The following is a 13828-nucleotide window of genomic DNA, read 5'->3' as shown; positions in this document are numbered from 1 at the left end:
AGGTCTACAATCAAGTGTAGTCGTGTTTAGTATTAGTACCTACTATTGTGACGATAGCGTGCTAATGAGCCTCTTTTGTTGCCACAACAGTTGGCGTTCTCCCGACGCTGCGCTTTAAACGATTTCGCTTTAAGCGCACACAAGTGCATCCTATAAACGTATACATGTTTCAGATGTCTCTGATGAGTCAATAAGTGTTTTCCAATTCCAGCAAAGCGCCTTTCGCGCTCGCTCGGTTCCCCACCGGCAGCTCGCTGGCCACACGTATAATGATCGATGTGACAAATAGGGGCAGGTCTGGACAACAAAGGAATGCGCCGCCCGAGAACTCAATGAGGCTATTTATAATGGAGGCTTTGTCCATCGGAGTAACGATCTCACGGTGCAGGGCTGGGATCGTTACAGGGCTGGGACCCCCTTCCCCGGGCTGTCGCTGCAGACAAAACAGCAAAATAAACCCCTGGGCGGTGGGTATTGTGCTGTCGTGCAGGTTTTTCAAACATGTTTGGTTGGGCCGGCCATTTATTATATTATTTGAAAAAAAGCGTTCCATGTGAGGTGGGCTCAAGTGTCACATTTACAGTTTGTCTCTCATGATATATAAAGTAGTTTGATAGGGGTAACTCTATTAAATTAACTCATTCACTGCCAGCCATTTTCACTGAAGCAAACCCCTTCGCTCCCGGTTGTTTTACTGGATTTTGACTGATATTGCAAGGCCCACAGAATATGGTGTTCTATTGCTATAAAAACATGGAACCTACCAAAAGAAAGATTAGAGTTTCTTCTTTTATCGGGAAAAATTCGGTGAAAAGTATATTTCTATCTGTTTCAGTTTTGCAGCAATTAGCATTAGAATATAGCTAAGTTATCATTATTCACAAATCTGTTTAGAACTGTGGGTAAACGAGTTTTTTCAATATGGCCAGGTTGATCTCTTATACTCTGCTGCCACCTGCTGACCGTTTTTGTAATTACTGCTTCACCCGTTCTCTGCAGTTCAGAGGCTTCGTCAAAGCCTTTTGTATGCTCTAACATTAAAAAAATCGATGAATACGTCGTAAAACATTTAAAATCGATATTTATACCTTTTTGGGAGCAAATGAGTTAAGGATTGACCAATGAGTCCTCAAAGCCTACAGTGATAGAATAAACATTCATTTACCTTTGACAGTGGAGGGATTCTGTGATCTTTTCAAAAATCCTGTTTTACAAAAGGCATTATTTTATTATTATATATTAATATAAGTACTTTCCATTGGTGTTGCAGCTGGTAAAGAACAAGGCCAGTGAAGCGCACTCGTCATCATGTGAGCGAGAGATGACATTCCGAGACTCATTCCTGCGAGTAACAGGCTCGCTGCCTCGGACACGTTAGTGCTCCATTGTCGGGTAATTGAGGTCTTATCACTTTGTGAGATGCGGTCACGAGAAAACAGACAATCAGGCAAGCAGAGCTTTTTCTCAAACGGAGAGATTGCCATTGCCAAATAATCGATACGGTGAAGTACCATGTGGCCGCTGTCTCCAAATGCAGTTTTTCACAACCTTCTTCAAACCTCAAGTTGTGTAAACTGCAGATGGAACATTTATCATGCCGTCAATTCTTGCTTTTCTCATGGTTTAAGGTCCAAGTCCTAGTGAGTAGCTCAAATGAGCGGAATCCAGCTCCTCAAGTATTCCCCAAAACTATGACGCCCAGAAGACTTTAGTATTATTTTAAAATGACACCACTGAAGCAAATGATGATGTGGAATTAATTCCGATGATCAGAACTTTTGGAACCATTTTTCTTTGATTAGTCTGGTTTTATTTTAGCATCGAGCTTGTGTCTAAGCTAAAATGGAGCATGCTTCCAAACCTTTTCTGCATCCCCACTTAACGGGCTGGAGAATGAATAGCTAATATTACTTCTTCATGAATATGCAAATCTGTCTTACAGCTGAAAAAACATCTGTCCATCAATCTTCCTTTTGTAGTTTCAAACCCCAGGAAACGAACATTCTCACCCCACAAATGTTTAACTCTGGCTAATACAGTAATAATAAATTATTTTATTGAATACCCTGCCTTTTTGGAAGCTTTAGATCATCCATTGGAATCTTACCTATGCGATTGATCCCAAGCCTGAAGCAGTGCAGTGAGCTAAGACTTCAATCAAATTGCTGGCCAACTCTTAATTTATATTGTTCAATAAAGAAAAACTAATAAAATAATTATAATCCACTAGGGCTGGATTTGAAAAATCGAAAAATCAATATAGAATAGATTTTTCTTTTTGAGCCTGATATCGATTCATAAAACCATGAATCGGTTATTTCCTTTTTCCCATACATTTATAAGAAAATAGCATTTTAAGGGCAAATTTTTCGTATCTTTTGTTTTCTTGAAATTTATTGTTAAAGGTTTTCTTACATCAATGACAGACCTGACTTATTGCACTTTATGGCCATTCCGAATCTTTATTTACAATTATTGAATTATTTAACCAGTTACTGCCTCTGCAAAATTTGCCCTTGATCTTTAAGAATAATTTATGTTTCATAATTATCAGTATCATTGATCATTTCAATTAATATCGAATGAATTGAAGCGGATTAAATTGAATCCTTAAAAATCGTAATGGAATCGATAGAGGAAACTAGAATCGATACCCAGCCCTGTAATCCCCCACACTCGAAAATCTAAAATCTCACCAAATTAACTCCAATTAAGGCAGCATAATTATGCTTGTTGTGCCGCTGTCAATGCGACTACTCTTCTAGCCAGTTATTCAAGATAATGCCACCTTGCACAAAAGAAAAAGAAAAAGTCCACTGCAATCACGGGCACATGCATGTCATTAAAATAATTTGATTTCCTCCTCCTGCCAGTTATTCATGAAAGCTGCCACCTTGTACAATGGAAATAAACAAAACTCCCAGAAACAGTGAGAGTGATCACTAATCAAACCATAATTAGGCCTGGCTTGTCTCTCTCTCGCTCTTTCCTTTTTTAATAGAAGCCATGGCATTGTAACACAGCCCGCTAATGTCAATAAGTGTGTCACTGCATCCCACTGCTCTGTCTCGCCCAATTACATTATATTAATATGGCGTAATTACAGCGAGAAGATTGAAGGAGAAATTTAATGTTTCGCAGCACGAGGGTGATGGTGATGATGGTGGTTGGGGGGGCTGAGGGGCTTTGAGGGGTGCAACGCTGGGACTGGATGAGGGATGGCTTCATCTGGCCTCGCTTGACTACGCTGCGTGTATGTGTGTGTGTGTGTGTGTGTGTGTGTGTGTGTGTGTGTGTGTGTGTACGTGTTGATTTGCTTGAGTGATGCCACAGCGCTGATAGCTTGTCAACAAAATTCACATCAGGCGGCGGCGGCGTTAATGAGCGTTCTGACGATTCACACTGCTGACTTTTAATTAATTCCAAGACGACACCTCGTATGACTCGCCGCCTAAGTAGTAAACACACTTACCAACATAGTACACACAACAGCGGCCATATTTGTCTTGGTAGTTTGGAATTCACTGCTGTATGTTGCAGTCTACACCACGAGGTGGTACTAACTGCTCGCTGTGCATACCTGGAATTAGATCTTCAGTATAGTGTTTGGTGATGACATAATGACAAAAAAATAAAAATAAAAAATGTTGAACGAGACAAAAACCAACAAAGAATAGAAAAAAAAGTACTTTGAAACAATATGGAACTTTACGGAAGCGTGCATCTGCCAATGTGGAGAAAACATTTTTGACTGGCGAGTACCTTCAAACGTATTTAAATGCGTTCGAACGTACAGGGAATGTTCGAGTTGTGTCGTACGCGACCTACGTCGTTTCGACTTAACGGCGCCTGTGCCTCGCCAAGTAGCACCTTCTTTTTCGTTAATTTCCTACAGTAATCACGCCAATTTAAAGTTATTTAAAGGTGTGTTGTGACGTCCATCGAGCAGGTGGGCTCGCCATCAGGCGCGTCACATTTCCGTGTTGAGGTTTGAATGAACTCCGCTCTGCCGTCCGTCAGCAATGAATGTCCGTGTGGAAACACAAAATATTGGTTCGCGCAAAATATCTTTTTTAAATTTTTTTATTATTACTGTAGTCAAAGTATTTTGATGTAAATATCGACTTAAACGGTGAAATCCGATTTAAGTTGAAATTCGGGTTACATCGCCAGCGTAACTCGAGGACTCCCTGTACTCACAAATACATTCAAACATGCTCGCTAAATGCTAAAAACATGGCATTTTCCCATAATGCCACGGGCCGAGTGAAAAACACGTTTGTTTTTTTTTTAAAGCATTTGGCCCGCATTATAACCAATATGTTTGAAAATTGAGTAAACATTGTTTATTCGTAACTTTAATGATTTATTATTGTGTGTGCAGTGCATGCTTTAGGTAACTTTCCCATAATGCAATGGGGTATTGACTTAAAGTAATAAGCCTGTAGCATTTAACCTACAAGTACGTTCAAACATATCTACCATTATGTTTGAACATATTTGCGTATTTAAAGCCAGTCAAAAATATTCACTCCGCATTGGCACCTCAACGCTTCTGTACAACTTGAACTAATATTCATACTTTATATTTTATATTTTATATTTTGTAGTGTCAGGTTGAGCTTGTAGCAGTGTGTTGCAAAAATACAACAATATTAGTGAGTGACTGGCAGGTGCTTTCTGGCATCAATAAACATTCAAACAAGTGGGAAAAAACACCACCAAAGCCTCAAAGCAACCAAAATATTGATACATTTAATCCCACTGAACTTGCCTCCTGTTTGACCCATTTTCCCGCCTAAGAGACTGTGGGCATAATTAACAATGTGATGAAGCGAGCACAATAAACGCGCATGTCAAATCTCTGGTTGTCGGCCCAGGTACGGCTGAGCAATTTTCTGATGAATCGGAACTGAACGGGAAGCGGCAGCATCCAGACTGACAGCTCCCAGTTGACGTCTTGCCTCTTGGAAAATACAAATAAAAAAACGGCTCTCAACCAGTTACAATTTGGGAGACCTTGTTTCAACATTGTCTCATGTCATTGTCATGATGGAATGGCTAATAGAAACGTATTTTGCATGAAAATGTAAAAAACAAAAACCCACAGAAAATTATAGTGAGTGAAATCTCCAAATCTGTGTATCAACGTAGCCTAGTGTGATAACTAGCAATATTTGTTTTTTTTTAGACCGATACCAATACTCAAATCTTGAGTACTCACCAATACTGATACCAAGTGCCGATACCATTAGTACTTATGATACATAAAATTTCCAATAAACAATAAAAGATAATTACAAAAATGACATATATATCCCAACTATAGCAAATTTCGGTAACATTGAATGAAATTAAAGGCAATTATATATATTTTTAATTTACATATAAAAGTCGTTTTGCATAAAGCCCACAATAAAATGAATTGTAAAAAATCCATAAATAAAATGAAACAAATAATCCAGTGGCCTTAAAGAGAGATTTCCAAATATGTAATAATATTGTCAGTCGTAGCCTCGTGTGATAACTAGCAATATTTGTTTTTTTTTAGACCGATACCAATACTCAAATCTTGAGTACTCACAAATACTGATACCAAGTGACGATACCATTAGTACTTATGATACATAAAATTTCCAATAAACAATAACAGATAATTACAAAAATGACATATATATCCCAACTATAGCAAATTTCGGTAACATTGAATGAAATTAAAGGCAATTATATATATTTTTAATTTACATATAAAAGTCGTTTTGCATAAAGCCCACAATAAAAAGAATTGTAAAAAATCCATAAATAAAATGAAACAAATAATCCAGTGGCCTTAAAGAGAGATTTCCAAATATGTAATAATATTGTCAGACACAGGATTTTGGCTTACAGAGAAAAAATACAAACTAGATGGACAATGGCATTCAATATCAAAAATTAGTTTGTCAATATACTATTTTGTCATGACCCACTGACTAAAACCCCCTTTTTTTTTGTTTTTTTTTCCGCTTGAATGTAGTTTTCTTCTCAACCCAGCCTAAACGCTTGCGTCAAATCCCCTACCGTTGTCCCGGCCATGGCTCAGCGCTTTTCTGATGAATCGGAACCAAACGTAAAGCAGACGCACCGAGACTGACAGCTCCCAGTCGGTGTCTTGCGAAGAAGAGTCACTTCCTCTGACTGACGGGCCAGTTCAGGCGGGTTCGTGGCGGGTTTGCGTTCTCAAATGCCTGTTCTCAAGCACGGCGCCCTCTGAGGAGGAAGCAACCAACAACGAAACAAGATTAAGACGTGAAGACGTTTGAAAAGGCACAGTCGGGCGTTTCGACTCTTGCCGTTCATTTATCTCCCATTACGGTGCACGCCCAAGCAAAGCCGCGAGATTTATGGCCACTCCAGAGCAACAAATATGGGCCTTTTTCCTCATTTATTGACGTCAAAAAGCTCCTGCATCAGGTAAACATCCCTACAACAAATTTTGGCTTCTCAGTTTGGTGCGGAAGAACACAACGTGGAACAACATTGTCATTGTTAGGCTAGTTTCAGGTTTAGACATTAGGGGTTAACAGGTAGAGTTTAGGTGGTAAGATTATTGTTCTGAGTTAGGGTTAAAATTTCTTTTGGGTTAATTTTGGATTTGGTTAGATTAGCATTAGGGGTCATGTTAGCGCAACATTTTAGGGCAGTTTAAGAGATGGGGTTAAGGAGCTAGCATTGAGGATTAGGGGTTAGATTATTGTTTGGGGTGAAGATGAGTTTTAGGGGTTAGGGTTTGAGTTTCTCTAGGGCTATGGTTGGGTTAGATTAGCATTTGGGACAATGGCTAGCTCTAGAATTACAGTCAGTTTTAGAGTTAGGGCTAGGAGCTAGAGTTTCTAGGTTTAGGGTTAGAATATTGTTTGTTATTAGGATGAGGTTTAGGGGTTAGGGTTCAGGTTTCTTATGAGTTAGAGTTTGGTTTTAGGTGTAATGGTTAGCTTTTACGTTATTATTACAGTTATAGCGAAGGTTAGCGCAAGCGTTTTTTTAAGGTTTAAGGACCTAGGGTTAGGGGTTAGAGTTAGGGTAGTTTTCGTGTTTGATTACAGATAGGGTTTGGAGTTCGCATTTTGATAGTGTCCGGGTTTAGGGTGGCATTTGTACCGCTTTGCATCGTCAACTGAGTGCCTTACTTTCAGCGAATACTCACCAACAACCTCCGGTCCTCTGTTACAGGACGAACGTGCGGCTATCAGAACTTTGTCTGAAGTAGAGCAATAACACACGGCAATAATGTTTCATATTTTTATTTAAGAATTCCCTTTGTGAGTCCAGCTCAATATTTTTTTGAGGGCATGACTTGTGCTACTTGTCAAGCGCGAGCAATCAAAACTTATTCATTCCTAATTGTGTTTTTTAATCAATCGTGAGGGTGGTCACAGCATACAACAGAGTGTTTGTATACGACCGAGCTAATGTATCAAACCCCAGGGTAATTCATTACAATTAGCGGCTACTCATTAAGGTAAGTAATGCTACCGCCTCAGCTCAACGGCAAATCTAATCAAGGACACAAGTCAGGCCTTCACTGGGGGAAATTCATAATAGAGAAGGACAACAATAGCTAAATGTCATTTGAGGGATGTTTGGAAGCACCTTGTTCTGACTAAATTGTCCTGCGGGACTGACGGATGGACTGTCACAGAATAGCGGGAACATCGCAGCACACCCCAGACGGGAATCACGTTTTACTGATTAAGGTTCATGGGCACAAAGATATGGAGCCGATGTAGTACTTTTTTTGTTTAAAAAAAAATGTCCATTCGTAATTTATTTATCTACACAGATGCTAAAATGCTGTAGTATGTATGCCAGGCCTGAAGTGGCGCTGTAACGCCACCTCACGAAGTCGCCACAATCAGAGAATGAGAAGCCTGTTCGATGTAAACAATGCTTGTGATTACGTATATTTTATATTATGTATTTACTATTTTAAAATCAATGTATTTTTAAGCCAAAGCAGCGTATTTGCTTTCATTAGTAAAGTACACAATATTATTGTTTATTGATTTATTTTTTTGGCACTGATTCATTCAGTTATACATTTTAACTTGTCCCTAACCTCGTGTAAATTATTTTTCAAGAACTCTACTGATTTTCCAGGTTTTTTCGACATGAGGTGGATCAATGTTATATCAGTACATATACATTGTCAGCACATGCAGTGACAAAGAAAAAAAAAAAGTTGTTTTCTCTCCATCTGTTGACCAACATGAGGAAAAGCTCTGACTCAGGCGTTGTCAAGCTCCATTAACCGAGAAGATGTCCCTAAAATCTGGACTCCAATTAAGAGCTAACGCTAATTAAGATCATTTTAGAGCTCAGGATGTGCTGACTGTGCTTTGTTGTTGCCACAACCGAACCGGAAATGCATGAATGGACAGCAAGGGGAGTCCTGCTGAAGCCATCAACCTTTCCATTTGTTTAAAAAAAATGTTCATTGGTCAATATGACCTGCTGCTTGTTTGACCGTCAATACATTTAATATATTATGTGCATTTAAAAAAAAAAACTGCATATACAGTATATGCAACAAAATGAAGAAAAAAGAAACAAAGTGAATATTTACTATACCATGTACATTCAAACATAATTTAAGAAAACTATAAGAAAAAAAGAAGTTTGTTTAAAGAGCAGAATTCATACACAAGGCAGTTCAGAGTGCTTTACAGTTACAGCTCCATAAAAATACAAGAAGGCTAGTAAAATCATCCCATAAAACAAAAAAATAACCATTAATTAATTCACTTAATTCACAAGGGGCATTGCAGATAAATTACTTTCAGTTGACTGACTTCATTGAACTTATTTTAAAGTGTTATGGACATTGGTTTTAGTTAATGAGTGTGTGTGACCTAATACTTACGAACAATGCTGGCTCCCCCAGACACATCTGTAATGTTTTTTAAAATCATTTTTTCAGGTTTTTAGTAGAATACAGCAATGGTAGCCCGATTTACGAGTTACCCAGCTCGGGCTTATTTCGAGATATAAGCTGTGGTTCGACCAAATTGAAAAAAATAAACAATGCCCTTCCAGTTTTTTATGTTTATTAATATTTGCCTCAATTCATTTAAAACTTGGACTGTAATTCAAACCACAACATAAAGGAGGGTTGGACACGGCCATTTTCCCCAAATGTGACAGTGGAGAGGTGGCGCGCCGCCGCAGGTGGTGGCCGACCACGACGAATTCGGCAGATGGCATCTGCAGCTGTTCCCAGGTAGACAAACTGGCAGGAGATTGGCCGGCGTTCCCTCCGGAAGCCAGCGCCGTCTCTGCGGGAATTCCCGGCCGCGATATGCCACGCTGACGACCAACCTCTCCGAAGTGAAGGTTTCACACTTCAGACCTGCTCTCGCCCGTTATTCCAACCCACAAGTGAGCTGTGAGAGATCCGGTTGTCTCTCTATTTAATATATTCCGATAGTGACGCCACCTGGCACAGCGGGGACTTCATCAATGACACCGGCGGTGACATTTGAATTTCAATAATAGAACGGAACGTGACAACTCAAGGAAACAAGTTTATTACCATTTGAAATCCCGCAGTCAGCAAATCACCGGAGCTAATAATAAAATTAATAAGAGGAGGGTGAGACTTCAAAGTCAGGAAAAAAAAAAAATCCTAACTTTGTTTTTGACAGTCCAAAGAAAAAAGTTCAACTTTCACAACAACGCTCAAATAACTCCTGAGTTATATGAACTGAGTCCACAATTAGAATGATAGTTTTCATTCATTCATTCATTCATGTCACAAAAGTTAGGGCTGAGAGTATAATATAGTTATGTTCTTACAAATATAAAATATGATCAACTTTATTGTTGTATTTTTAAATATGTATATCTGTAAATCTGTAAAATAGGTATATGGCACATGCTACTAAACCTTAGCAGAGGTCTACACATTTCCTAAATGCCATCCTTATTATCAATATGTTTTTTTCATTATTGTAAGTTTGCTTTTTAAGGTGTGAAACCAGGCCTGGCATGACACAAAGTCACATTTGAGAGTAAAGACAATAATAATAAATACCTATGACAAAGGAGCCACATTTTGAAAGCAACATAAAGAAAGTAGTGCAGGTCCTGATATCATCAATGTCAGATTCTGCTGCCATCTTCATATATTTGCACTCAATATAAATAAATGCTGAAAGATGAAGAAGAGACTCACTTCACTTACCGTGTGTCATCATTAGCATTGGCATTCTGGCGTGATCATTTTGCTCTCATGTTTGGAATTATTCAAAGAATGTAATAATGCTTGTTATTCTCTGCCACCGTGGCTAAAGAGGCCCAGCAAAGCCCAAAAAAAAACCCACACAAAAAACAACCTTTATATCATTTATTATAAACATATAATTTACAAAATTCCGTTATCGGCGTGTTGATTTCTCTCAGCCTAGTGGGGCATAAAATTGCAATAGTGTTCCAAGATGGCACTGGCAGAGGAAAATCAATTAATTGCTGCAACTCACTAATCTGTGTTGTGTATGTAATGTTAGAACTGTAATTACTATCAAGGTTCAATTCCGTTTTTTCTCTGTCAGTTCAATGGCCATCTGTGCCTTTGCATGAATCGACATGTGTGACAACGGTGAATACAATTTGTAGTTTGTTGAAATGGATGAAAGAAAAAAGGGGATTACATGTAAGTGTCATTGCAAAATGCATACATACGTTTGTCTTAACAGACAGGAACGTATGTATTGCTAAGTACAGTATGTGGAAGGTGGCAGATTCTGTTTTAACATGCAGGTGAGTATATACTGGTAAAAATATAAAAGGTTTTACAGGGATATGATTTTTCCGCTTTTTTTTTTATCTCCCCCCCCCCCAAAAAAAAAAGTCTGATTTTTTTTTTTTTTTTTAGTAGTTCATTGTGTATGCACATGACTCCGACAGATAACATCTTCTGCTATAACAAAGACATTTGTGGTATGCTCTAATATGAGTTACTTTTCATTTGGTCATGATACAATTATTTGTTCATGAAATTTGAACTCTTCAACATTATTTATGTGTTAACTTAGTAATCACATGAGTTAGATATGATGATATTCTCAGTGATAGTTTTTAAAAGCAAAGGCAGTCCAATGTTTTTGAATGTGACTGATTTTGAGTTGACTAAAACTGCCATTTTATATGGGATAGTTCAATATACATTGAAAATTTATGCTGTTGTTTTGTCTATTTCTTTGTCATGTGAGTGCATTGAAAGTACTTAAAAACACGGACCCTGGACCTAGCTGGGTGCCAGCGGCCCCCAGACCCCCGGCTAAATTTTCAGATGATTTCACTTTGGTCAAATCACATCCCTGGTTTTAGGAAATTTGGTTTTGGTATGCTGCTATGTTTTACAATTGTGGATATTGTTGTGAGTCTTTTTTTTTTTTTTTTTGCATTAAAAGATGGCCCAGTTGTGTTGTTCATGTTCAAAATGTTCATCCACTCAGTCTTCTCATTTCTTTGTTTTTCTTATAGGACCGGAGCTGTCTGTGGTGCCCGTGGAAATGACTGGAGCTATCCGTGGTTACTGTTAAAAAGTGCACCTTCATCAGGAGAGGGAGGGTGTCAAAAACACTTCCCTGCCCGGTGTGGGATGTTAGTACACAACCATCCATCCATCCATCCATTTTCTTGACCGCTTTTCCTCACTAGGGTCGCGGGGGTGCTGGAGCCTATCCCAGCTGGCTTCGGGCAGTAGGCGGGGTACACCCTGAACTGGTTGCCAGTCAATTGCAGGGCACACAGAGACGAACAACCATACTCACAATCACACCGATGGACAATTTGGAGTGTTCAATTAACCTGCCATGCATGTCTTTGGAATGTGGGAGGAAACCGGAGTACCCGGTGAAAACCCACGCAAGCACGGGGAGAACATGCAAACTCCACCCAGGAAGGCCGAAGCCCGGACTCGATCTCACGTCCTCTGCACTGGGAGGCGGACGTGCTAAACACAACCCTAAAAAGGTATTTCTTTTTTCTTTTTTTAAGCAATAAATGACTGCTTGTGTTGCATAAGTGGTAAATAGAGTAAAAATTCAGATGTGCTTGAAAACAAAAAAACAAAAAGTGCAAACAAAACAAATTTCAACAATCTTGATGCAGTTAAAAAAAAATACATACATAAAATCATGCTTAAACATAAAGCAAATTGAAAATTGTGCTTGGAATTGGAAAGAAATGGAGCAAATATTTTAAATATATATATATTCTTTAGTGACGTATGCTGTCTGTTTAGTGTTTAAACGGGGTTAAGGGTTTACAGTTAGGTGAGGGTTAAGATATTAAGCGTCTATTGTTAGGGTTATGATTAACATTTGGGGATCGGATTCATGTAACTTTAGGATGAAGGTAGACATAGGGTTAGAATAAAGATTTATTAATTTGGGGAATTTATATATATATTTTTTTCCTCCTGAACCTCTTGCACCCAACTTGGAAGTGCCCAATTAGTTGACCCCAATGGAATGTTTGGGCCCTCCTGGTTGATTGTGATGGGGTCAGAATTAAGGTTAGGTCTAAGGGTGAAAATTAGGATTAAAATTAGGATGTATGATAATGATTATGTTTTGAGTTTGATTAGTTAGGTTGGGTTGGGGTTAATGTTCTCATCTGTAGCGGGTAGAACAATGGCAGCCAAAATGTAGTCCAATAGTGCACGCTACTTAAAAGTGTAAGTGAAAAAATATACAGTACTATGTAAAACCAGTTATGATCAAATTTGCATCTCATTTTTGTACTCTGCAAGGTGCTGCATTCCTTTTGTGTTGTCCACAATAAATGGCGATGGAGTGGCTGCTTGCGGTCTTTTGGGCCCGAGTATTACTCAGTGCCGTGACGAGCTGCCGCAGCTTCTCTGGTAATTAGTCAGTTTTTTCGCGGCCCACTGAGCCTGCTGCTTGAGAGCGGCGGATGCGCCGTAATGACGTCCTCCCCGGTGGAAGTAAAATGGAGGCAATAAGGCGCGACAAATAGTCGTGACGCATGACGACGTGACCGCCGATCCCTGTGGACCGTGGCCTGCTTATATAATTCCCTTTGTGGGCTTTATTGTCATTGTTTTACTGTAGCTTTAGTTTTGCTAACAACAACAGATATTTGTTTTGTGGCTTTACCAAGAAGGCAGTAGTTTTTTTTTTCTTCTCTGTATAAATTGGCAACGGTTAGAGTTTGGATTTGTTTGTTCTAGTCAGAACTATACCGGTCCTTATTTTGACCTGTCTTCTGTTAGTTGTCCAATATGTCACACTTCTAGTTAGTTTTTGTGATACTGGCTGGACATCCAATGGTAGCCAAAGCCAAAGATCATATTAGTTGGACTTGGTAAGAACTCCAGAAGCCCTACTTCTTGGTCTTTTTTTTAAACACTTATTTACATCAAGAATCTATTTATTCTTAGTGATGCTGAAAAACCCAAAGTCACCAATCAGATTTTATTCGACAGCACTTTTTTCGATTTAGAACATGAGTAGCTGTCGTTTTTGACCAATTTTTTTCAATCCTTCCTCTAGCAGCATGTACAACATCTATGAAATAGCTGGTAAATGATGACTGGTAGCCATAAAAGGTTAGATATTTGAACTATTGTTTTGGTTTGAAACTACTTATTTTTGATATAGGCAAAAGCACGCAGTAAAGTAGAGTAAATTTGACTCTTTTTAGAGTGGGACCAAATAGACTCAGTTTTAGAGTAAGGACGAGAGTAAAATAAAGAATTAAAAACCTTCAGTTTGGGAGAGTGCTATGCTACCACCTGAGCTATGCCCCTCCTACTGATTGC

General features: G+C 38.8%; 1 long non-coding RNA gene across 1 annotated transcript in view; it reads left to right on the top strand.

Moving 5' to 3' along the window:
• Positions 1 to 11657, top strand: part of LOC144050712 (uncharacterized) — a 93017-nt gene extending 81360 nt beyond the window's left edge. The window contains exon 4 of the long non-coding RNA XR_013293908.1: positions 11524 to 11657. This is a non-coding gene — a long non-coding RNA (uncharacterized LOC144050712). The remainder of the gene's footprint in view (positions 1 to 11523) is intronic.
• The last annotated feature ends 2171 nt before the right edge of the window (positions 11658 to 13828 follow it).

This window comes from Vanacampus margaritifer, chromosome 4, assembly GCF_051991255.1.
Source record: "Vanacampus margaritifer isolate UIUO_Vmar chromosome 4, RoL_Vmar_1.0, whole genome shotgun sequence".
NCBI classification, from domain to species: domain Eukaryota; kingdom Metazoa; phylum Chordata; class Actinopteri; order Syngnathiformes; family Syngnathidae; genus Vanacampus; species Vanacampus margaritifer.
This window is presented reverse-complemented; position numbering and strand designations above follow the sequence as displayed.